Raw genomic sequence first — 25,915 nt, 5'->3', positions numbered from 1 at the left:
CTATCTCCTTCTGTACCCTTTTGTACTTGTTCTTTGTCACAAAGAGAGAAGAGAAAAGGAAAAGAAGAGAATAGGTCTTAGTGAAAAGCAGATTCATGGCTATATTGCTGACGGTACAGAGAAACCCAGAATGCTCTGTAACTTAGTTGTAGTTGTCAGTAGTCAAAAAGAGCAACAAAATCTATTTATAAACCTCAATTCCGCCAGCTCTTTTTGTGCCACTGACAGCTCTATAATTCCTCCACTTGAAGTAAGAAATGGTATAAAGCCCGAAGTGCAGTCATTTCGAATTTTAATACGATGCCATTTCTAGCCCAAGCAAACTCTGTGGATCTGTTCTCTTTTTTCATATTAATTTTGGAATATATAAATTATACCACTATGAAAAAAAGGTAGTTTACATAATAAGAAATCACTAGAGATAACCCAACTAACTGAAATAAAATAGGGGAGTACTTGATTTCAAACCAACTCCTGCCTATCTTATTGACATGTTACGAAAGCATATTAGCAGGAAGAGGAATTTATAGTATTAGACTTTCCAAAAGAAGTTTCTCAGCCTTGATTAATGCTAAGACACTTGACCAAACACAAATAAACACAGTTTTAGTCATTGTTTAAATATTATTAAGTCTCTGACTTGGCAAATTATTAAAATTCATATGAGCACCTTGGTCTCTATAACAAAGATTTGAGAGTTTTAGGAGTAAATAAGAAGTCAAAGTCAAATAAGAAGTCAAAACTATTTTCAAAAGCCTTGATCCCTGGGACCAGCAGTTAGCATAATGGCTAAGGTGCTGGACTCCCATGTACTCAACTGCAGTTCTCATCCTGGACCTGGTGGCTTAAAATTCACGCCGGGCATGTGTGCCTGTGTGCCCAGGATCCCAGGAGGAAAATGGAGGAGAAGGGATTGCAGCGTGGCCATACCCCTGGGGGGTGATTTCTCGCTTTCTGTCTCTCTGTCTCTCTCTGTCTGGCGAGCGCACGCGCCCTAGAGCAAAAACCTCTCCAAAAAAAAAGGCTCGATCCTTGATTTTCATAGCACTTGTTTGTACTGTCAAGGCTTCTAGGTTAATTACTGCGCATGCTCTATAAGGTTTACAAATAAGAGAATAATTTTTCCATGCAGAGTCTTATCTTACCTGGATGGCAGCTGCCTTACTTAGAGTTCTTACATCATAGAATAGAAATCTTTTCATGTAACTTAAAGTTATTCACGCAAAAATATTCTTGATAATTTCTGAATTAGCAAAATAAATGGAAATCTCACTGATGAACTAATAATAATTGTTGCTTTTGCATATGGTTTGTATTTATATAAAAACTCAAACCTTTTTAGCCCTCAATAGATTTCCAAGACCCTCTAAATCTATAAAAAGTACCACATTACCATTATTACCTCACTGCTCTAAGTAATGCCCCAGGGGGATGTCTTGCCTCTACTCGGCCACTGTTCAAAGAGCCAGTTACTGGCAAGTATTTTGCTAAAGCAGCTGGAGGAGACAGGCATTTTTCATTAGTATAAGCTAATAGATCATATTATCTAATTGTCATCTCAGTTCCCAGAAAGATAGAAATATACCCCTCCCTTAATCATATAGACAGAACTGTTAGTTGTTCAACCAACCAAATCTCATTCCTCCTTTTTTCTCACAGTAGCAGAATTAATCTAGCTGCTCAAGTAGAAACTATATCGTACAGCTTTCTTTGCAATTGAGTATGGATCTGCGACTGAGTTAGCCAGTGCAATGTGTATGGAAGCAATCAGTACAACACCTACCTTACGCTTCGAAAGAATATTGCTTGCTCCAGGCATTCACATCTCATTACTTAGAACACAGATATGTTCATGAGCATTGACCATACAGTCTAGGGAGATGCCTTGGACCAGTGGGTCTCAATTTTTTTGGCACCAGGGATCAATTTTGTGGGAGATTATTTTTGCAGACTGGGGGGTGAGCGCAGGGTATGGTTTGGGGATGATTTAAGCACATTACATTTTTGTGCACTTTATTTCTTTTATTATTACATTGCAATATCTAACGAAAAATTATATACCTCATAATAATGCAGAATCAATGGAAGCCCTGAGCTGCTTTTCCTGCAACCCATCTTAAGGGGTCCTACGACAATCTAATGTCACTGCTGATCTGAGGAGAGGCAGAACTCAGGCAGTAATGTGAGCATGGGGAGCAGCTGTAAATGCAAATGAAGCTTTGCTCACTTGCCTGCCTTTTACCTCCTGCTGTGCAGCCCAGGTCCTAACAGGCCATGGACTGGTACTGGGGGTCAGGAAGCCCTGCCTTAGTCAGTGGTAATGCAACAACATAAAAGGAACATGGCTTTCTTTCTTTCTTTCTTTCTTTCTTTCTTTCTTTCTTTCTTTCTTTCTTTCTTTCTTTCTTTCTTCTTTCTTTCTTTCTTTTTTGTCTTTTTCTTTTTTAGGGAGAGATTTTTGCTATAGAGCATGTACACTTGCCAGAGAGACAGAGAGACACTCCCTGGGGGGATGGTCACGCTGCAATCCCTTCTCCTCGATTCTCCTATCAGGATCTTTGGCACGCACACACCCACTCCTGGCATGGGGTTTAAGGCCCTGGGTCTGGGACTCAAACTGCAATCTACTACTTGAGAGTCCAGCGATATAACCATTAGGCCATCAGCTGGTCCTTAGGAACATGAATTTCTGAATGCCCACGTGAAGAGAGCCACCCAGCCAATTTGGACTGCTTAGTTCGTAAATTTTAAGTAAGAGTGAAACAAATTTCAATTATCTTTAAGGCACTGTCATTTTCAACTCTACCAGTTTAGCCTTTACTGTAATATGCCAGAGGATAGTGATCACTATCGTTTGAGCATCCCTACCAAAGATCATGCTAATTTTTTTGAGAGGTTTTTGCTATAGGACAGAAAGGGTTTTGCTTGCCAGAAAGACAGAGAGACAAAGAGACAGAAAATGAGAAATCACCCCCCAGGGGGGATGGCTATGCCTCAATCCCTTCTTCTCTATTCTCCTCTCGAGATCTTGGGCACACACGCACACGTGCCCAGCGTGAGTTTAAGCTACTGGGTACGGGACTTGCACCACAATTGACTACATGGGAGTCCAGCAACATAGCCATTATGCCAACTGCTGATCCCCATGCTAAAATTTGATCCCCAGTGCAACAGTGTTGGGAAGTGAGACCTAGTGAGAGTTCTTGGGACATGGGGGCAGATCCCTCATGAATAAAATAGATTAATGTTGTTTCCTAGGAGGGAGTGAGTATTCATTGATTTAGCTCCTGAGAGAACAGATTGTTTTACAGTAAGTCAGCAACTCACTTGTCTCTTTTGCACACACCTCCTTTCCCTTCCCTTTCTCTGCTGTGTTATGATCTAGTATGTGGCCTCACCTGATACCTCCAACATGCTTTTGGGCATTTCGGCCTACATAATTGTAAATCAAAGAAGCCTTCTTTCTTTATAAACTGCCCAATCTCAAGTATTCTGTTGCAGCAACATAAAACTAAGTGACCAATTCGGTAAGTAGATCAATGAAAACAGACATTAGTAATCAGAAACTTAGGCCATGGGGGCCAGCAGTTAGCGTAATGGCTATGTCGCTGGGGTCCCACGTAGTCGACCACGGTTTGAGTCCCGGACCTGGTGGCTTAAACTCACGCCGGGCGCGTGTGTGTGCATGCCCAAGATCCCGAGAGGAGAATGGAGGAGAAGGGATTGTGGCGTGGCCATCACCCCTGGGGGTTGATTTCTCGCATTCTGTCTCTCTGTCTCTCTCTATCTGTGAGCGCACGGCACGTCCTATAGCAAAGAAAGACCTCCCCAAAAAAGAAAAAAAAAAAAAAAAAGAAAAGAAACCTAGGCCATATACCTATGGTATTCACCAGGTACAGGTGAAATATAGTGACATCTGCTGACAATAAATCATTGTCTTTTCCTAGTTCCACCAATGAAGATCCATAGGGAACTATCTAGTCACCAAATTATCTATTCCACTTCCCTCCCCCAATATTCATTGACCATTCTAGTGAGATCTGGAGCATCTCTGTTTGAGAAAGAGAATGAATGAAATTTAGCAGAAAAATTGGAGTTTAGGGCAAAATGTAATGGATAGAAAAAGCAGAGATTGGTTGTTTATCATTTTAAAATTGGCTTACAGCTTGGCTATCTAGCAAATTAAGGAAATAATATATGTTTGAACCATTCCACTGATTCATCACCTTTGAAAGATATTCTTTGTCCCATTCTCCAACAATTCTACATATTCTCTCTCATCGAATACAAAAAAGTTATTTCATTTTCCTTTTTGCAAAACTAAACATTCCTTATTTTTCCTGTTTGAGTAATTCATAGCAACTATGCGTTAATTGCTGTGTGGTTGGTCTCATTGGAGATGAACAATATGTCTATTATCTTCATCTTCAGATGTTGAAGTGAAATAGAGCAATTGGCTGTATGCCAGGGCCATAGTCATGGGCAGGTGTAGCCTTGAGTTCAGATAGAATTCACCCTGCACCTATAGTCTTTCTCCTAGACTATGCTTCTAAGTTCTTGAAGCAACATGAAGGAAGCAGTCTTCTTTCTATTTTCTATACTATCAAATTATTGTCCCCATTATTAGAGAATAATTAACAGTTTATTTGCAGTTTCCCCATTTAATTAAATGAGAAACAGCATGCATATTATGACCCACAATATTATAGGCAAACTGAGCAGCTGCCACTATAATACTCCTTTGTATGCTGAAATGGAACCTCCCTAGTTCCTAAACATTTCAGGAAGCAAGGATACTCTTAAATTACCAGATAATAGCAGGCCTCATCTAATAAAGGCACAGATTATCTTGATGAGTTGAACAGATGAGAAAAAATACCTTTGAAACTCTACTATTTATCATGTGCTTTAAATTCTTTAAAAACTGTTTCATATTTTTAAGTTGTTTTTCTTATCATTTAAAATCATGAAATTTATGAGACTCTCTTAGAATGGGTTGGTTTGAAACCTACTTTGTTAGGACATTTCTTGGCATGGAGAGAAACAAGCATATCAGTTCTTCTCTGCTGCTTGAGTAATTGAAGGTCTGAACCCAGCAGGGTCAGTTAGCCACTTTGAATGAGGCAATTATGACGCATGACTTATCTCGAAGTACTTATTTTCTCTGAAATGTCAAAATATCTCAAGAGTTTGTAAGTTTTCCAACTTTAAAGTGAAACCTGCCTATCATCACAACTTTTCTTTTCCCTCAAGAGAAAAGTGAATATGCAGGTACTAATGAGTTGTTTACTAGTTTGCAGCAGGGTGATAAAATGAGAAAAATATACTATCATCCATTCCAAGCTCGAATTTTGATCTTACAAGGTTATCTCTTGTTTAGCTATGACTAATTAGGAATAAATGTTTTTCAAAAGAAAGTTTCGATTTCAGAATACTTATTTATAGAAGAAAAATATATATATTTTTATCATGACTCTGATTACTATCCTGAGTTGTTCTGTTGTATATTACTGATCCTATTACATAAAGGCCTGACACTAATCTCTGAGGATTTAAAATATTATCCTGTTGAATTTTGTACAACTCTTACTTATTTACTGGCATGTACTTGCTAAACTGTAAGTCACAGAAAATATCTTTAAATTCACATTCACTTTTTAGAAATTAATAATTAATTACTTTTTTAGAGATTTTAGAGATAGGACATGTGTGCTCGCCTTAGAGACAGAGAGAGATGGAGAGAGAAAGTGAGAAACCATCCTCCAGGGGAGATGGGCATGCAGTAATCCCTTTTCCTCCATTCTCCACTCAGGATCCCGGACATGCATGTGCACGTGCCTGCCATACTTTCAAGCAACCGGGTCTGGGACTTGAACTGTAGTCAGCCACATGACAGTCCAGTGCTTTAACCACTATACCACCTACGCCCCCTATTTATTTATTTTTAATTTGATGAGAGAGAGAGAGAAAGTGAAAAGGTAAACCACCTGGTCCAAGACTTAAATCATGGTTGGCCATTTGTGAGGCCAGCAGTTTAACTACTATGCCATCTGGTAAGCCCTAATTTTCACATTTAAACATGTCATATTTAATATACAAATGAGACTTTTATGATATCTTTATCTAGCACACAGTGAGTAAAATAGTATTGTATACACAGCATGCATACTAAATGGTGATGAGTTTCTGACGTAGCAAATAGTTTGGATTATGGGACCAGCAGGTGGCATGGTGGTTAAGGCACATAACTCTCACATGGTCAACCTCAGTTCAGGTCCTGGACCTGGAAACTTGAAAATCACACTGGGCACTTGTGTGCATGTACCTGAAATCCTGAGAGGAGAATGAAGGAGAAGGGATTGTTGTGTGACCATCCCCCACACGGTACGATTTCTCACTTTCCCTCTCTCTGTCTTTCTCCAGTGAGTGTACACATCCTATAGCAAAACAAACAAACAAACAAAAAAAGTTGGGTTATATCTAGTGCATTTTCTTCTGCTATAATTGAATACTACAGAATGAGAAACATAGGGAACCAGCAGTTAGCATAATGGCTATGTCGCTGGACTCCCATGTAGTCGACCGCGGTTCGCATCCCAGACCCAGTGACTTAAAACTCACACCGGGCACGTGTGCATACGTGCCCAAGATCCCAAGAGGAGAATGAAGGAGAAGGGATTGTGGCATTACCATCCCCCCTGGGGGGTGATTTCTCGCTTTCTATCTCTATGTCTCTCTCTGTCTGGCAAGCGCACGCGCACTATAGCGAAAATCTCTCTCAAAAAAAAAAGAAAGAAATATATAAACAATGGATATTTACTTAGAGGAGGAGTAAACTTCTGGAGGCTCAGAAGTACATGAGCATGATTATATCATCTGATAAGAGCCTCCTCTTGTTGCAGAAGGGCAGAAGTGAGCACCTAAGTTAGAGAGAGGAAATCTGGCCAAACTCATCCTTTATGTCAGAATCCCTAACAAAAACTAACTCACTCCCCTGGTAACATTAATTCACTTATTATCCTGTTACTTTTTCTTAAGCCCCACCTCCCAACACTGTTGCATTGAAAATTAAATTTCAACATAAGTTTTAGTGGAGACATTCAAACCACAACAGTTAATAATAGGTCTTGCCCATCAGTCATCAAGACGTTCATTCTCGGAAAAATATTACATGACAAAGTGACAGTGTTGTTTATATTCTTTAGGGAATTAAATTTGCTATGAGTGAAAAATATATGATAGCAGTATGTATGTCCAGAAATACTGCAAAGAACATGGGAGTACAAATATCTTTTTAAGATACTGATTTTATTTCATTTGAGTCTATACTCTGTAGTAGGATTGCTGGCTTATATAGCGTTTGCATTTTTTATTTTAAAAATCTCCATAGTATTTTTCATAATGATTGCATTATTTTGCATTTCCAACAACAGTATGCACAATGCCCTTTTCTCCACATCCTGGAACCTTTCTTATTGATTGTCTTTTTTATAAGAGTTATTCTAGTAGGTATGAGTTAATATCACATTGTGATTAAAATTTTCATTTTTCTGATGATTAGTAGTATTGAGCATTTTTTATTTATCTATTGATTATTGTATATCTATTTCTGAGAAATGTCTGTTCAAGTTCTTGGTCCATTTTTGTTTCGTTTTTAATTTGCCAGAGGACATATCCACCCACTGGAAGGAGACAAAGAGAGAAAATGAGGAAACACTCTCCATGTGGGTTAGTCACATTTCAATCTCTTCTCTATCTCCCACTTTTGGACATGCATGAACACAGCCTAGCATGTTTTTCAAGTCACAGGCTGCAAGACTCAAACCATGCAGTCAGCCATCTGGGATTCAGCCACCTTAACCACAATGTCACTGGCTAGCCACACTTGGTCCATTTTTTAATTGGGCTATAGATTGCATAGAAAAATATCATGACCCTTCTGATGACCCAATAGTTTATATATTAACTCTTTATCAACTATACGACATGCAAATATTTTTTCCCAGTCTGTAGGTTGTCCTTTCACTCCGTTAAATATTTCCTTTGCAGTGTAGAAACTTTTCAGTTTGATGTAATCCTATCTGTCTATTTGACTTTTATTATCTGTGCTTTTGGTATCATATTCCATATCCAAAAATATCATTGCCCAGATCAATGTCACAAAGCTTTTCTTCTATGTTTTCTTCTATAGTTTTATAGTTTCGGGTCTTATAATTAAGTCTTTAGTCCATTTTGAGTTGATTTTAGTACACGGTGTGTGATGAGCATCTAAAATCATTCTTTTTTTTACCAGTAAATACAGTTTTCCTGGCGCTAAATTTTTAAAAGACTGTAATTTCCCCATTGTGCATTTTTGGCATCTCCGTCAAAAGTAAATTGACCAAAAGGCATAGATTTATTTCTTGGATCTCTAGTTTGTTTCATATGTCTATGTATCTGTTTATATGATGGTATTATGCTAATTCGATTATTATATCATTGTAATTGATTTTGAAATCAAGTAGTGTAATGGTTCTTTTTTCTTTATGCTATTTGTTTCTTTTCATACAAATTCTGTGATTGTTTTTGTATTGGAATGTTAAGGATATTCTGCTTCTGTGATATTTTCATTTTTCTGTGAAAAATGTCATTGGAAATTTGATAGGGATTGCATTGAATTGCTTTGGGAAGTATGAAAATGTTAGCAATATTAATATTTTCAACCCATAAACATTATATATATTTCCATTTTTGTGTGTGTGTGTGCATGTGTTTGTGTCTTCAATATCTTTCATCAATGTTTCTATGTATAGATCTTTTATATCCTTATTTATCTTTCTTTCTCTTTCTTTCTTTCTTTCTTTCTTTCTTTCTTTCTTTTCTTTTCTTTTTCTCTTTCCTTCCTTCTTTCTTTTTCTTTTTCTCCTTCTTTCTATTTTTGTTTCTTCTTATTTTTAAAAATTCTTTATTCATGATGGAGTGTGGATGCATACATGATCAAGAGAGAGATAAGCATTCTTCACAGTGTTTATTTGTACTGTGATTCCATTCCTCCGATCCTCCAGCCCATTAGATCTTGGACACTTGTGTGCTTGTCTGATATGTTTCTGGAGACTGGGTTAGGGATACAGATTGCTTTTGCCATGTGGAATCTGGCTTCTCTTGTGTAGTGCATTACCTCTGCTCTATGGAACTGACTCAGTGAAATTTATTCTTTAAAATTTTATTATTTTGTATCTATTATAAATGGCATTTTGAGGCGAGGTAGCTTGTTAGTGTAGAGAGACACCACTGACTTTTATATATTGATTTTAAATTCTACAAAGGCATCGAATTTGTTAGCTCTAACAGTTATTGGTGGAGTGTTTAGGATTTACTATATACAAGATCATGTGGTCAACAAAGAAAGGCAACTTTATTTGAAGTCTTTATTTTCAATTTGAATATTTTTTAATTTCTTTCTCTTGTCTACTTGCTCTCTGTAGGACTTCCACTACTATGATTGATAGGAGTGATAGGAATCATCATTATTGTATTATCTCTGATATTAGAAGAAAGTTTTCAATTGCTTACAAATTGTATGATTTTAGCTATTGGCTTGTCATATACAGACTTTATCATATTGAAGTGCATTCCTTCAATACTTGTTGAAAGATTTTTTTTTCAATAAAATATTTTAAGTTTTGTGGAGTTACTTTTCTATATTTATCAAAATAATTATATCATTTTTCTTCTTCATTTTTTACTTTTGTATATCACATTTATTGATTTATGTTTAACCATCATTGCATTCCAGTGATAGATCCCACTTGATCCTTTAAATGTGCTACTGAGTTTGGTTTGCTAGTATTTTCACTGAGGATTTTTATTTAATCTATGTTTCTCAGAGATATTGCCTTGTAATTTTCTTTTCTTACAATGTTCTTGTCTGGTTGTGGGATCAGGGTAATACTGACCTCATAAAGTAAGTTTGAATGTATTCTCTTCTCCTAATATTTTTGTAATTGTTTTAAAAGAATTGGTATTAGTTTTTAAAATGTTTCATAAAATTTTGCAGTAAATTTTGTGATGAGAGGATTTTTATTACCAATTCAGTCTCCTCGCTTGTTACTGATTTATTTGAATCTTCTACTTTTAATGGATTGTGTGTGTCTAAGGATCTATTCATAATTTTAGGCTGTCTATTTACTTGTATATTTTACTTATAGGTTGTCTATGATCATTTGTATTTCTGTGGTACCTGTGTAATGTCTATTCTGATTTTATTTAAGTCTCTCTCTTTTTCATTGGCTAGCAAAAGTCTATTAATGTTATTTATTAATCCATAACTCTTAGTCTTGTTAATGTTTTTATTGTGTTTCTAGTCTCTATTCTGTTTATTTTTGCTGTGATATTTATTGTTTCCTTACTTTCTCTAACTTTAGGCTTAGTTTAGTATTCTTTTAGTTTCTTGAGGTATAAACTTAGTTCATTTATTTGCAATCTTTCTTATTTTTCAATGTAGGCTATTCTTGCTATAAGCTTTCCTCTTAGAACTGCTTTTGTTATATCCATACAGTTTTAATATGTTGTATTTCCATATTTGTTTGTCCCAGTATAGATAGATTTTAATTTTGTGAGAGGGTGTGTGTTCTCATTGGAGAATGACAGAGAAAGAGAGAGGAAAAGTGAGAAATCACTCCCTGGGATATGCCATGCTGCAATCCCTTCTCCTCCATTTTCTATAGGATTTTGAAAATGCACACACACACACACACACACACACACACACACACACACTTCCAGTGGGATTTTTAAGCCACCAGGTCCAGAACTGGAACTACAATTAACCATGTGGGAATCCAATGCTTTAAACACCACACCATCTGCTGGTTCTTTATCAGTATGTTTTATGTTAATATGATGTTTTTTTTTTCCTGTTACTAATTAGCATCCTTTTCTTTAATCAATAAATTGAAGAACTTCCTTACCATTTCTTATAAGATAGGTCTGGTAGTAAAAATCTTCCTTGACTTTTGTTCATCTGAGAAAAATTTTATCTCTCCATTTCTGATGGACAACTTTGCTAAATAGTGTTGGTAGTTTTGTTTATGTTTTTTTTTTTTGTTTCTTCAGCACTTTAAATATATCATCCTTTCTTGTGTGCTTCCCACATGACTAATGTTGATAATATTTTTAAGTATTTATTCATCATCTCTGTGTCCTCTTGGAAGAGATTCAAATTCTTTGCCTGCTTTCTTTCATTTTTACCTTTTCATTTCTTTCTTTTTCTTTTATTTATTTGTTTGTTTGTTTGTTTTTTAGATTTTTGTCATATGGTATGTATGCTTTCCAGAGACAGACAGAGAAAGGGAATGTGAGAAATCACCCCCCAGGAGGGATGAATACTCCACAATCTCTTCATTTTCTTGGGATATTGGTATGCATGCACACTCACCCTGTGTGATTTTCAAGCTGCTAGGTCCGGGCTTCAAACCACAGTTGGCCATGTGGAAGTCCAGCACCTTAACCACCATGCCACCTACTGGCCCCTTTCTTTTTTCTTTCTTAATTAATTAACTACATGATCTATTTTTATCCCAAAAGAAATATACATATGAGTAAAAAGATCATGTAACTCTGTTCCATAATTCACATTTAATCCTTATTTTTTCAGATTTATTAAAGTGTACACATACATGCAAAAATACTTTTAAATATATGATTGCATTATGAATGCTATCTACAATGGTATCTTGTTGCAAATGTAGCTCTGTATCTTATTTAATAACTATATAGATCTGTTTCAATAAGGCTACATAGCCTTCTACTGTGGATACGTCAAAATTTATTTTATTTGCTGTCACTGGACATTTCCTAATACTCTTCTTTATAGTTTTGAAATTTGTGATGTAACTTTTCATCTTTTATTTCTGATTACAGTACTTTGAATGTTATTACCCTTTTCTGTGGGTCAGTTTAACCATAGATTTCTCTGTTTTCTTGTTTTTTTTTTTTTTTCCTCCCTCTAATTTATTTAAATCAACCCTTAAATCTGCATTCCCTTGCTTTGCTTTAAGTTTGATCAGTTTTTAGTTTCCCAAGGTAAAAAGTTAGGTTACTGATTTAGAAGTTTCTTTACATAGGTGTTTATTGATATAAATTTGCTTCTAAACATTCTTTTAGGTGCATTTTTCAATGTTTATTATGGTGTTTTCATTTTCATTATATTAAACTATTTTCAAAATAAGTATGGTATTTTTTTCATTGGTTCTTCAAGAGTGTGTTGTTTAATTTCCATGTATTTGTGAATTTTGTATATTTCTGCTATTAAGTTCCAACTCTATTATATTTTAATTGTAAAAAATACTTTGTATGATTTCAGTTTTCAGATTTATTGAGACATTTATGGCCTAATATATGGTTAATACATTCTTTCAATTAATATATGGAGGATGTTTAATATGCACTAGAGAAAAATACATATTCTGCTATTGTTGGTGGAAGAGTTCTAGAGATGTCTGCAATGTCAAGTTAGTTTATTGTGATGTTAAAGTTTTCTATTTCCTTATGGATATTTTACCCAACATTAATTATCTAATGGGGATAATTAACTTGTCAAAAATTATTTTTGATTTTTTTGTTGCTCTCCTTAGTTCTGTCAGGTTTTGCTTCATATATTTGTGGGCTCTGTTTTTAGGTACATATATGTTTATAAGTTATGTCTTCTGGATGGATTAACACTTTTATGACGTAAATTCTTTCTTGTCTCCCGCAACAAATATTGTCTTAAACTCTATTTTATATCTGATATTAATAGAGCCTCCCAATCTCTCTGTTAGTTATTGAGTCCATCTTAAATTATTTTTTTCTCTTTTTAATATTCAACTTGTTTGTACCTTTGAATCAAAAATGAATTCAAAGACGATGGCATTTTGCTTTATGATTTTAAGTCAACTCTGTCATTCTCTGACTTTTAACAGAGGTTTTTCATAATCTAATCATCTATATCCTGGAGGAGGCACTCCCATCTGACATGTGCAGACAGACTCAGTATGCAAACCTGGTACCCCCTCACATGGCTTATAGCATTGCACAGCAGCATCTTCACTGCTTGCACCACTGCAGCTGGGCTGTAATTGGATATTTTTATTCACCTACATTTATTATAATTACTAATTAAGACTCATGATTGCCATACTATTTGTTTTCTTTAAAACTTATGTCTTCTTTCTTCCTCAAAAACTCTATTAATTTCCTATATTGTGTTGCATAGATATTTTTAGTGGAACAATTTTCTTCTCACTTATTGTATTATATATTTTAAGTTATTTACTTAATGTTTGCTTCAGCGATTATCATTTATATTTTAATCTATCACAATATATTTCAAATGAATAACAACATAGTCACAAGAGTATACAAAACGTTGCTTCTGTACATATTTGTTCCCCATTCCTTCATATTATTATTGTCATAAATCACACCATTTATAATGTGTATCTATTAATTTATAATTATTGAATTATGCGATTTTTTTAAAAATTAGAGAGTAAAAATGGGATTTAGGGCATACAAATACACATGCGTGGTATGTTTTTTTAAGATTCCATGGCCAGGATTAAAGTTACAGTCAGCCCTTTACGATCTAGTTTCCATAACCACTAGGCTATGAGTCTGGCCTTAAATCACTTTTCATATTTACTTTTGTGTTATCTTTACTATACTTTTAACTTCTTCATGTGGATTCAAGTTACTCCTTAACATTCTTTGATTTTAGCCTAAAGGACATTCTGTGGTATTTCTTGTAGAACAAGACTTCTAGCAGCACATGTTCTAAGTATTTTTTTGTCTATATGAGAATTCTTTAAGTTCTCCTTCTTTTTATAATGATAGTATTGTTGGCTGTAGAATTTTTGGTTGACAGTGTTCATTTTTTCTTTCAATGTGGTTAATATGTCAACCCACTGCCTTCTGGTCTCCATAACTTCTGATGAGGAATCAGACTGTGATCTTAGGACACTTTGTATGTGATAAACCACTTCCTTTTTACTTCTTTCAGTTGCTATATCTTCACATCTCACCATCAGTAAATGAGAGTTCTGGGGACCAGCAGTTAGCATAATGGCTATGTTGCTGGACTCCCACGTTGTTGATCGCAGTTCGCATCCCAGACCCGGTGGCTTAAAACTCACGCCAGGCGCGTGTGTGTGCGTGCCCAAGATCCCGAGAGGAGAATGGAGGAGAAGGGATTGTGGCGTGGCCATCCCTCCTGGGGGGGGGATGATTTCTCGCTTTCTGTCTCTCTGTTTCTCTCTGTCTGTCTGGCGAGCGCACACGCCCTATAGCAAAAACCTCTCCAAAAAAAAAAAGTAAATGAGAATTCTTATTATTGCACATCTTCACCAAAATTTGTTGTTGTCAGTGTTTTGATTGGGACCATAATAATAGTTGTATAGTTAGAGCTCATTGTTATTTTAATTTGCAAATTTCTAATAACATATGGCATTGAACATATTTTTAATATCTTATTTGCCATCTATATACATTTTTATAAATTATCTATGAGGATGTTGTGTTCATTTTTAAGCAGATTACTTATTTTTAGTGTTATGTTTAATTTTTTTTAAATGTAGATAGTTAATGTTTTATCAGATGTGTGCATTTGCAAATATTTTCTTCCAGTCTGTAACTGACCTCCTTATTCTGTTGACATCTTTTGCAGAGCAATAATTTTCAATTTCAGGGAAATCTATTTTATAAATTATATTTTCAAGGTTCATGCTTTTGACTTTTTATCTAAAAGGTCATCAGTATACCCAGGGTTACCTAGGTTTTCCTCATATTATATGTTCTATAAGTTCTCTAAATTTGCATTTTACACTAAGATCTCTGATACACTTTGGGCTAATTTTTATAGAGTGTAAGATCATATATCTCCAGTCATTCCAGCATCATTTGTTGAAAATTCTATATTTACTCCAGTATAATTCCTTTATTTCTTTGTCAAAGATCAGTTGACCGTATTCAGATGAATCCATTTCTTGCCTTCTATTCTATCCATTGATCTGTTTACTTTTTATTTTATCTTTGGCCAATTCAGCATTCTCTTGATTAGTATAGGTTTATAGCAAGTCCTGAAGTTCGATAATGTTAGTCCCATGACTTTGTTGATCTCCTTTAATATTGAGTTGATAATTCTAGGTCTTTTATTTCTCTTTGTAGACTATAAAATAAGTTTGTCAATAGCCACAGAAAAATTTGCTGAAATTTTTATTGGGATTACATTAAATCTGTAGATCAGGTTTGTAAGAACTGACATCTTAACCATATTTAGTATTCCTACATGAACATGGATATCTCTCCCTTTATTTGTTTCTTCATTGATTTCTTTCATTAGATTAATAAAATTCCTCATATAGATTTTACACAGATTTTGTTAGATTTATGCCCAAGTATTTTAGTTTTAATATATTGATGAAAAAAGCATTGTATTTTTTATTTAAAATTTTATCATTCATTCCTGGTATATAGAAAAACAATTGACTTAGTATATTATCTTTATATGCTGCAAATTCCCCGTCATTCTGTATTAGTTCCAGAAGGTTTTTGTTGTTGATTATTTCGGATTTTCTATATTATCGATTATTGCAAACACAATTTTATTTCCTCCTTAACAAACTGTATACCTTTTATTTCAATAAGTTCCAGCACAATGTTGAAAAGCCAGAGTGAGAGGAGATATCTTAGCCTAGTTCTTGATTTTAGCAGGAAAGCTTTGAGTTTCTCACCAATAAGTATAGTGTCAGCTATACTTTTTTTGTAGATGTTCTTTACTGAAGTGTAGGTCTATTCCTAGACTGCTGAGATCTCTTTTTATCATGATTGGGTATAGAATTTCATCAAATGCTTTTTCAGAGGTTATTAAGGATGTTCACATTATTTTCTTTTTTAGTTTGTTGATGTGATGAATTACATGAATTAATTTTGAATATTAGACCAACCTTACATACTTCAAGTAAATCCTCTTTCAAAATGGTATATGATTTTCTTTATATATTGTTGGATTTTATTTAGTAATATTTTTGTTGTGGATTTTTTATCTCTAAATGAACGCTATTGATCTATAGTTTTCTTTATATTAACTTTGTCTGGTTTTCAGATTAGTAAAATGCTGACCCATAGAATGAGTTAGAAAATATTCCATCTTCTATCTTTTGAAGTACATTGTAGAGAAATAATATTTCTTAAGTACTTGGTAGAATTCACCAGTGAACCCATCTGGACCAGGTGCTTCTGCATTGGAAGATTACTACTTTTTTATTCAATTTATTTAATAGATACAATTTTATTTAGATTGTCCACTTCTTCTTTGTGAGTTTCAGCAGATTGCGTCTTCTAATGAAATTTTATATTTTCATCTAAGTTATAAAATTTTTGGACATGGAGATTCATCATAATATTCTTTTATTTATCTATTACCATCCATGGACACTGTAGTGATTTTCCCTCTTTATTTTTTAATTTTTAAAAATGAAACATTTTGTTGTTGTTTTTACCATAGAGTATGTGTACTCATTGGAGAGAGAAACAGAGAGATGGAGAGAGGAAAAGTTAGAAATCACTCCCCACTCACAAGGGGGATAGCCACATTGCAACCCTTTCTCTTCCATTCTCCTCTTGGGATTTTGGGTATGCATGCCCATGCACCTAATGTAATTTTTGAGCTGTCAGGTTTGAGATTTGAACAGTAGTAGACCATGTGGGAGTTCAATGCCTTAACCACCACACTACCTGCTGGCCTCTTCCTTTCTATTTTTATTAGAAACTTCTCTCTCTTTCTCTCTATTAGTGTAGTGTGGAATAATCTCTGTCCCTAGTTTTTGGCACAGAGCTCCTAAAATCCCTGCAATTTCCTGAATGATAAGAGTGCTTAGAAGAATCTTTTATTTTTATTCTGATAGTTGTTATTTGCCCCAAATAGTTCTTTTTTTTTTTTTGGAAAGGTTTTTGCTATAGGGTGCATGCACTCGCCAGAAAGACAGAGAGAGATAGAGAGACAGAAAGTGAGAAATCACCCCCTAGGAGGGATGGACATACCACATCCCTTCTCATCCATTCTCCTCTCGGGATCTTGGGCACTCATGCATACGAGTTTAAGCCACAGAATCCGGGACTCGAACCACAGTCGACCACATGGGAGTCCAGTGACATAGCCATTACGCTAACTGCTATTTACATCTAAATTCTGAGAGGAGAATAGAAGAGCAGGTATTGCAGCATGATCATCCTCCCTGGGGAGTGGTTTTTCACTTTCTCTCTCTATGTCTTTCTCTTAGGAGTGCACACACCCTATGACAAAAATGTAAAATAAACAAATAAATAAATAAGATAACTCTCCCTGGGCTTTAGGATAGAAACTAGTGTTCAGAAAAGAGCAAGCCATGATTGGAAGCTTGGGATTTTTAACAATACCCTCCCTGCTCCAGTGAGGAGAAAAGAGTTCAAAATGGGGTTGATAATAGATCATGTTTATGTAATAAAACCTCCACAATAATCCCAAAAGTGCAGCAGAAAATTTTCAGGGTAATGAGTGCATCCACATACTAGGAGTGTGTTATGCCCCATCTCCATAAAGACAGAAGCTCTTGTGTTTGGGACCTTACGTGTCATATCTTAAACAGGAAGGCTATATTGGATTGTTTAGTTCAATAATTCTTTCCCAGTGTATGGATCATGATTTTTTAAATTTCTTCTCATATTTAGTTGTCTTCTTTTTTTAAACTAGACATTTAAATAGTATAATGTGGCAACTTGTGAACTAACATCTCCCACTTCAAGGTTGGTTATTTTTTTAAGAATTATTTTATTTAACTTTATTTATTTATTTTAGTTTGACCAGTGGAAGACAAAGAAAGAGGGGAGGAGAGTGAGAGAGAGAGATAGAGAGTAAACCACCAGGTCCAGGACTCAAACCACAGTCAGCCATGTGGGAGTCCAGTGCCTTAAACCACCATGCCACCTGTTGGCCCCAGTAGTGGTCATTTTGCTAGTTTTCTTGTTGCTGTTTCTTATCCAGTGACTTTTCTGTATTAATTCTATAAAGCCTGTATTTTTTCTCATGCATGGCTACTGAAGTTTTTCTTTAGTTAAATAGTCACCTAATTTTCGACAGATTGTTTTTAAATATTTATTTATTTAATATTGTTTATTCATTCATTTATTTTAATTTGACCAGAGAGAGGCACACACACACACACACACACACACACACACACACACAGAGAGAGAGAGAGAAGGAGAGGGAAAGTAAGAAAGCAAGCTACTAGGTCCAGGATTTGAACTGTAGTCAGCCATGTGGGAGAGTCCAGTACCTTAACCACCATGCCACCTGCTCATTCCTGGACAGATGTTTTCTTAAACATGTTTTCTTAAATATCTGTAAGTCTTCCAGTCTTTGATGAAGGGTTCTGTGTTTATGTTGAGGGATACTTTGAATGCACTGCCAGGTACTTACCACTCTCCCTTAACCTTAACTTCTTGTTAGCTTGAAATCTCAATGTTAGCCAACATTAGGTTTAGTTCCCACTCGGGTCTTTCTTGAGTGCGTGCACACCACAGGCACATCAATGACCTTTTAGATTTCAAGGAATATGTCTGAGCTTTTCCAAACCTCTTGGGTACCTCTCATTCCTCAGCTTTTTGTTTTAAAGTGTTTGGCTAGCCAATTTTAAGTCCCGATTTTTAACTACATCTCAGTTAACCACAATTGCCTCTGATTGTTTTTGACAAATGCTTCCAGGGAAAAGATTGTTTGGAAGCTGTGAATCAGGTCAAATATAGACAGCTTTGTAAGTGAGAATTTCCAGGGACTTTCCAGCTACTTCAAATATAGTTATTCTCTGGGTATGGGGTTCTACAGAAGTACCAATTCCTCAGAGCTCTCTTAAGTAACTGTGAAGTAACTGGTTTTTACTTTGTGTGCTCTTGGTATTCAAGTGTATTCCATAGCTGGCAAGGGAGTTATGGGACTAGGAGAAGTTAAATTGCCGCAAAGTTCAGAGTTCTTACCATGATTTGGCCTTTCTGAATATATGCTCCATGGATTACTGTAAGCCTTTGCTTGTTTTCCAAAGCTCTGGGTAAATCAATTCTGACTTTGCCAGTGTTCTTATAGTTTTTATAGAGAAGTGTATTTGCAGAGACTCTCAATATGCATTTTTGGTAATGTTATCTATTATTTAAATTTATACTTTTTAAACTTTTATGTTTGAACAAAAACAAAAAAATTTAAGACCTCACAATTTTGATGCCAAAATAGGTATTTCTAAAACATGCCTTTTACTACAAACTTGTTACAAAAATAAGTCTTTTATTGGGACCAGCAGTTAGCGTAATGGCTATGTCGCTGGACTCCCACGTAGTCTACCATGGTTCGAGTCCCGAACCCGGTGGCTTAAACTCACGCCGGGCGCGTGTGCGTGCGTGCCCAAGATCCCGAGAGGAGAATGGAGGAGAAGGGATTGTGGTGTGGCCATCCCCTCTGGGGGGTGATTTCTCGCTTTCTATCTCTCTGTCTCTGTCTGTCTGGCGAGTGCATGCACCCTATAGCAAAAACCTCTTCAAAAAAAAAAAAAAAGTATTTTTAGAAAATGCACTTTTCTTCAAGAAATAACAAAATTATTGCATAATAGAAAATACTGGTCAAGGGACCAGCAGTTAGCATAATGGCTATGTCGCTGGACTCCCACGTAGTCAACCACGGTTCAAGTCCCAGACCTGGTGGCGTAAACTCACGCCAGGTGCGTGTGCGTGTGTGCCCAAGATACCGAGAGGAGAAGGGATTGTGGTGTGGCCATCCCCTCTGGGGGGTGATTTCTCGCTTTTTGTCTCTCTCTATCTGTCTGGTGAGCCCACGTGCCCTATAGCAAAAACCTCTCCAAGAAAAAAAAAAAAAGAAAATACTGGTCAAGTGGAAATGAATGTATATTTCATAGATGTTATGGTAAACCATTTTTTTTTAGTTTATTGTTATCTACTACAAAGATATAAAGTTAAACTTAATAAAAATAGATATTTTACCAATATAAAATTATTTTGTTGTAACCTGATTACACTTTGCCTGTATTAATTTGCAGTGCACACAGAATATGCTATTTACTGGATTCAAGGAAAATGTAGAAATATGACATTTATATAAAATTTTCTATAACAAACACTTATCACTTATTATTTTATCAACATTTAAACAAGTAACAGCATATGTGAAAAAGGAAAAGATGAATTTTTGGACATGACAAATGAAAAACATTATTTCTTTTGCAAATGATACTAAAAATAGTAAAATGCAGTGTGCAATGTTGGAATTATGATAGCTTTAGAGTTTTCGGGAAAGCAGTGGATTTTAAGATACTGCTAATTTTCTGGTACTAGTGACTTCTACAATTTGAAGTTCTCCTTAGAATACTTGCAAGAGCAATTAGCTGCCTTGTGCCAACACAGACTGTTTGGATGATTCATCTCCTGTTCTAATTGTTCTAGTTAATATCCTACTTGTCATCCTGTTGTCTTTGCTGATTATTCCCCTCGTGATCTCATGATCTAGTTCTTCACACATACCCTGGGTCCTGTGATTCAGTAGGTATTACTTAACCTAGAGCTGATCTTTGTATCAGAGTTAATATAATGATCTTATTTAGCATTCAGAGAAGGCAAGTTCATATATTTACCATTTCTCCCTATAGCACTCAAAGAAGAAGTTTATATAAAGCTTCCTGGTATAACAGAGATTCTTTGTAAGAGAAGGATGTGACTGGGGTATTAAAGCATTGGAAGAATCTGCGGTAACTGCTTTATCCACGTGGATGAAGGGATTGTCTCAGTAGAGAATGAAAAAGAAAATCTGACTGTATGTTCCTTCTTCTCATAAAGCCCCCTTACCTACTACAAAATGATTTTAGATAATGGATGCCTTGGTATATTACATAAATTTTGCTAGGACATAAATTGCATTTGTTAGACTTACAGCCTCTATAGAGAATATTTATAATTTTTTTAAAAAGTATTTATTTATTTCTTCCAAGAGAGAGACAGAGAGGTACCCTCTATAGGATTTTTATGCTGCAATCCATCTTCAGTCTCAGCCTGGATCATGGGCATACATATATACCCAGGGTACTCACAGAGGTCCTGGGATGTGAACCCAGAACCTTTCCCATGTGGGTCCAGTTATGTTACTGGTCCACCACTACTGAATCCTCTGTACACTTTTTTAATGCCAGAAGGTGTGTATGCTCACCAAAGAGATAGAGAGAGAGAGAGAGAGAGAGAGAGAAAGAGAGGGAGAAATAATTCTTAATGGAGTTTGGTCATATTGCAATACTTTTTCCCGCATTTCTCCATCCAATTGGGATATGGGGTATATGTTTATGTATGTTCAGTGTGTTTTTCAAGCGTCTGGAGCCTGTATTCAAACCACGATTGGCCATGTGGGATCAACTCCCTTAATCACAGACTATAAGACTGGCCCTATACACTTTTGATAGAAACGCTACTTAATCCTTTCTTCATCCAAGAAAAAAACATTGATAATAAAATAAATGTATGACTTTTCATTCAAACATCTCTAATTTGAACCAGCGGGAAAGTCTAAACTATGTGTTTTAACAATGCACTTCTAGTCATTTCAAATGCATACCATTCTTTGAACTGAGTTAACATTGTGATAAAATTTAGGTAATCAAGATATTTCCCTGGGAACCAGCAGTTAGCGTAATGGCTATGTCGCTGGATTCCCACGCAGTCGACCGTGGTTCGTGTCCCGGACCCGGTGGCTTAAAACTCACGCCGGGCGCGTGTGCGTGCGTGCCCAAGATCCCGAGAGGAGAATGGAGGAGAAGGGATTGCGGCGTGACCATCCCCCCTGGGGGGTGATTTCTCGCTTTCTGTCTCTATGTCTCTCTCTGTCTGTCTGGCGAGCGCACGCGCCCTACAGTGAAAATCTCTCCAAAAAAAAAAAAAAAAGATATTTCCCTTAATGATTAGCCGTAATCCTGGTGTTCTTGCTTTTAGGGGCTCCCTGTGCTCACAGGTGCTTGAATAATGTGTGTGTCATCAAGGATAAGAACTGGAAAAAGTTGCTGGAAGGACAACGGATGATAAAATTTTATGCTACATGGTGTCCTGCTTGTCAAAATCTTCAACCAGAATGGAAAAATTTTGCTGAATGGAGAGAAGATCTTGAGGTTAATACTGCAAAATTAAATGTTACAAAGCAGCCAGGACTGAGTGGACAGTTGTCATAACTGCTCTTCCTACTATTTATCATTGTAAAGATGGTAAATGTAGGCACTATCAGGGTCCAAGGACTAAGAAGGACTTCATAGACTTTATAAGTGGAAAAGAGTGGAAGATTATTGAACCTGTTTCATCCCATCTTGGTCCAGGTTCTGTTCTGAAGAGTAGTGTGTCAGTACTTTTTAACTGCGTGGGTCAGGACTTGCCTTAACTATTTTACTGAAGACCTCGGATTACCAGTTTGGGGATTATATGCATTTTTTTGTTTTATTAACTCTGCTTTTAGGACTATTACTAGGACTTTGTATGATATTTGTAGTAAATTAGCCTTGTCCCCTTCAAAAAGGAAAAGAACACAGTCATACCTTTCAAAAAGATTATTACCAGAATCTTCTTATTCTCAACCTTTGAAAAAACATGGAGGAGGAACAAGAGATTGGTGAAGAAGATGTTTCAGAAGAAGAAGCTGGAAATAAAGAAGTGTAAATGAGCAAAGACTCTTCACAAGATGCCATAAGGCAACCCTCTGTGGGTCCATCACTGACTACAGAAAAATCCTAGTTCATTTTTATAAATATCTTGATATGATTTTGACAAAAACTGGTAATTCATCTTTTTCTTTCTATTTTGTTTGTTTGTTTTGTTTTAGTTTGAAGTGAACTGTGACTGACTTGTATATTTCAGGTTTCCATCTAGATTGTCACCAGATTGAATGGTCTATGTTAAGAAATTAAAAGCATTAGGTGTTACAGATTGATATATGATTTAAGTACAGTATGGTAGTTTAAGCAATTCTTTTATTTTTGAAAAATTTGGTGCCAAGCAATAAGATTTGTGTATTTGTTTGATAGTAATCTGTTTCAAATCTGAGCTGAAAAATTAATTTCCTAAGAATGGCATTATTGGGATACTTAAGATTAGAAGAAAAAGATTTCTCACTTGATATAATTTTTCTGTTTCACTGTGTGAAAAAAAGGACATTTTCTCATAAATGGGAACTTTGCCTGTTGTTTCAAGACATGTGTCTGTGGTCTTTCTAGAGATAAAGTCAAAAATTTCCTCATATTTTTACCTTACTCAACTAATCAAAACTACCTTACCTTAACTACAGTTTTCCATTCATGATAATACTGTGTATTACTGAAAATCCACTGGTGTGATATATTTTTATAAGCCCATGGATTCTTCTTCATTAAAAGTTGATTTGCCTTTTTGTTCCCTCTGTTCAGTTTGTGATTTATATTTTTCTTATTTTTCATGAGTTATGTTTTCAGTTTTCAAATTCAACGATAATTCTCTGGAAATGTTGTCTGTTTTGGTGAAGTGTCCTTTTTCATTGTCTCAGACTTAAGTTTACTGAGAGATCCATTAGCTTGTACTTTCTATTGATAATTCCAAATTCTGGCCACTCATTTCAGATTTTGTATCATTGTCATTGAATCTCCACCTGATTTTTTTTTATGTGAAGATGAGAATTCCTCATTTTTATGTGATGTAGAAAAAAGGCTTGGGACCAACAGTTAGCATAATGGCTATGTTGCTGAACTCCTATGTAGCCGACTGCAGTTCATGCCCCGGACCTGGTGGCTTAAAACTCACGCTGGGCACGTGTGCGTGCGTGCCCAAGATCCTGAGAGGAGAATGGAGGAGAAGGGATTGCAATGTGGCCATCCCCACTGGGGGGTGATTTCTCACTTTCTGTCTCTCTGTCTCTGTCTGTCTGGCGAGCGCACGCTCCCTATAGCAAAAACCCTTCCAAAAAGAAAAATAAAAAAAGAAAAAGGCTTGATATTTGGCATTTTGAATAGTCAGAAAAACTTAATTTGTATGAAACGCATTCTACTCAGGTTTAAAAAAGGTATTTGCCTTAATGAAATCTTTATTATAATTATTATATCAGATATTTGCTTGTACATTATTACTTATGAAGGACTGTACACTGAAAATAGTTGATGGCTAGTGATCACATAGAATGTGGCACCATATTACTCTGGAAATGAGTTCAAGAAAGATGGCCCCTACTCTCTAATCACTCAGTCTGCTGGGAAAACTTGAAAGAATATAATGTAAAAGGTGCTCAGAACAGGGATATCTAATAAAGACATAGAGAAAGATTAAGAATATTCTAGTCAGAGGGTACCGTTTGTGCAAAAGTCCAGAAGTCTTTCTAATCTTGGCTTTTGCACCTGTCTTACATTTTCTCAGGAAACACACATCCACCATTGCTTGAGTGACAATCAGATGCTCCTCCATCTCTAGGCACACCTTCCCCAAGACACTCTGACCAGAGAGCCCCAGATCAATGTCCCTTAACAGCCTGACACAGCCCTAGTGGTCGTCATCCCTTATCCCTTTAAGGTCAAAATGTAGGGTCTGGGGGAAGGGAAAAGAAACATGGCAGAAACTTTACCGCTGGCAGGAACTTTCCTGTTTTCTGCATCTGGGACCATCACCAGCGGACTTTCCCCCACTGCATGGTGCACCGTGACCAGTTGAACAGAAACATCATTTCCCATTGTCCAGGACAGGACGCCATAATGTTGTGGCAACTGTTGGACAAGGGCCCCAATAAGAGAAAGAGCAGTAATCCTTTGGGTGTGACTTCCCCTGGCCTCTGACCAGAAGTGGGACCTCACCTGAGAGCTTTTCACACAATAAATTTGGCTGGTTTTATAAAAAAAAAAAAGTCCAGAAGTCAAAGATAGCAGAAAACATTTAAGATGTGCAAACAGTTTAGTATGATTGGAGCATAGATGGAGAATGGAGTGAAGGCAAGCAATAGACACAGAGAATGTGAGGACATAATAGAGGATGAGTGTGCTCAGGTAAGTAAGGTCTAGGAGATACTAAAGAGCCTTGTATGTCATATTAAGGAATAAGGAGTTTATACTGAAATTGATTTAGAGTTGTTGAAGAATCTTAAGGGAGTATCCTGATAAATGCCTATGTTTTAGTACAAAACAAATACTGAATCTGACCATGTGGAGCTCAATTTGCTCATCTTTCTAAAATTCCCTGCGTCATATTCTTCAATTGTTCTATACTGTCTTCAGAAAAAATATCCTAACTCCTGACCAACACTGTGTATGGTAAGGTAATCAAGGAAGGGGTTGAACTATGGTATCAACAATAAAGGCCTGTAGAAATTAAGGTCTTTTTTTAAAGAGGTTTTTTGCCTTAGGGTGTGTGTGCTTGCTAGAGAGAGAGACAGTGAAAGGAAAAGTGAGAAAGTGTCCCCCAGGGGGAATGGCCACACTGTAATTCCTTCTCCTTCATTCTCCTGCTAAGATCTTAGGTGTGTATGCACATATGCCCAGCATTATTTTCAAGTCATAAGGTCCAGGACTCGAATCATGGTTAGTCATGTGATATTCCAGTGATGTAACCACTACACTATCTGTTGGTCTCAAGGATTCTTTTTTTTTTTTTTTTTAAGAGAGATTTTTGCTATAGGGCATGTGTGTCTGCCAGAGAGACAGAGAGACCAAAAGTAAAAAAAATCAACTCCCAGTGGGCATGGCCACACCGCAATCCCTTCTCTTCTATTCTCTTCTTGGGATTTTGGGTACACACGCACATATGCCCAGCTTGAGTGTTAAGCTGTGGGACCCGGTACTCAAAGCTCTGTCAACTATATGGGAGTCCAACGATGTAACCATTA

At 36.1% G+C, this 25,915-nt stretch overlaps 1 pseudogene; it reads left to right on the top strand.

Moving 5' to 3' along the window:
- The window catches only part of LOC102474562 (thioredoxin-related transmembrane protein 1 pseudogene), a 30,099-nt pseudogene extending 7,284 nt beyond the window's left edge, over positions 1–22,815 (top strand).
- The last annotated feature ends 3,100 nt before the right edge of the window (positions 22,816–25,915 follow it).

The sequence above is a fragment of the Tupaia chinensis genome, unplaced genomic scaffold, assembly GCF_000334495.1.
Source record: "Tupaia chinensis unplaced genomic scaffold, TupChi_1.0 Scaffold148646_1, whole genome shotgun sequence".
Lineage (NCBI taxonomy): Eukaryota > Metazoa > Chordata > Mammalia > Scandentia > Tupaiidae > Tupaia > Tupaia belangeri.
Note: the sequence above shows the minus strand (reverse complement) of the source record. Positions and strands in the feature narration are given on the sequence as shown.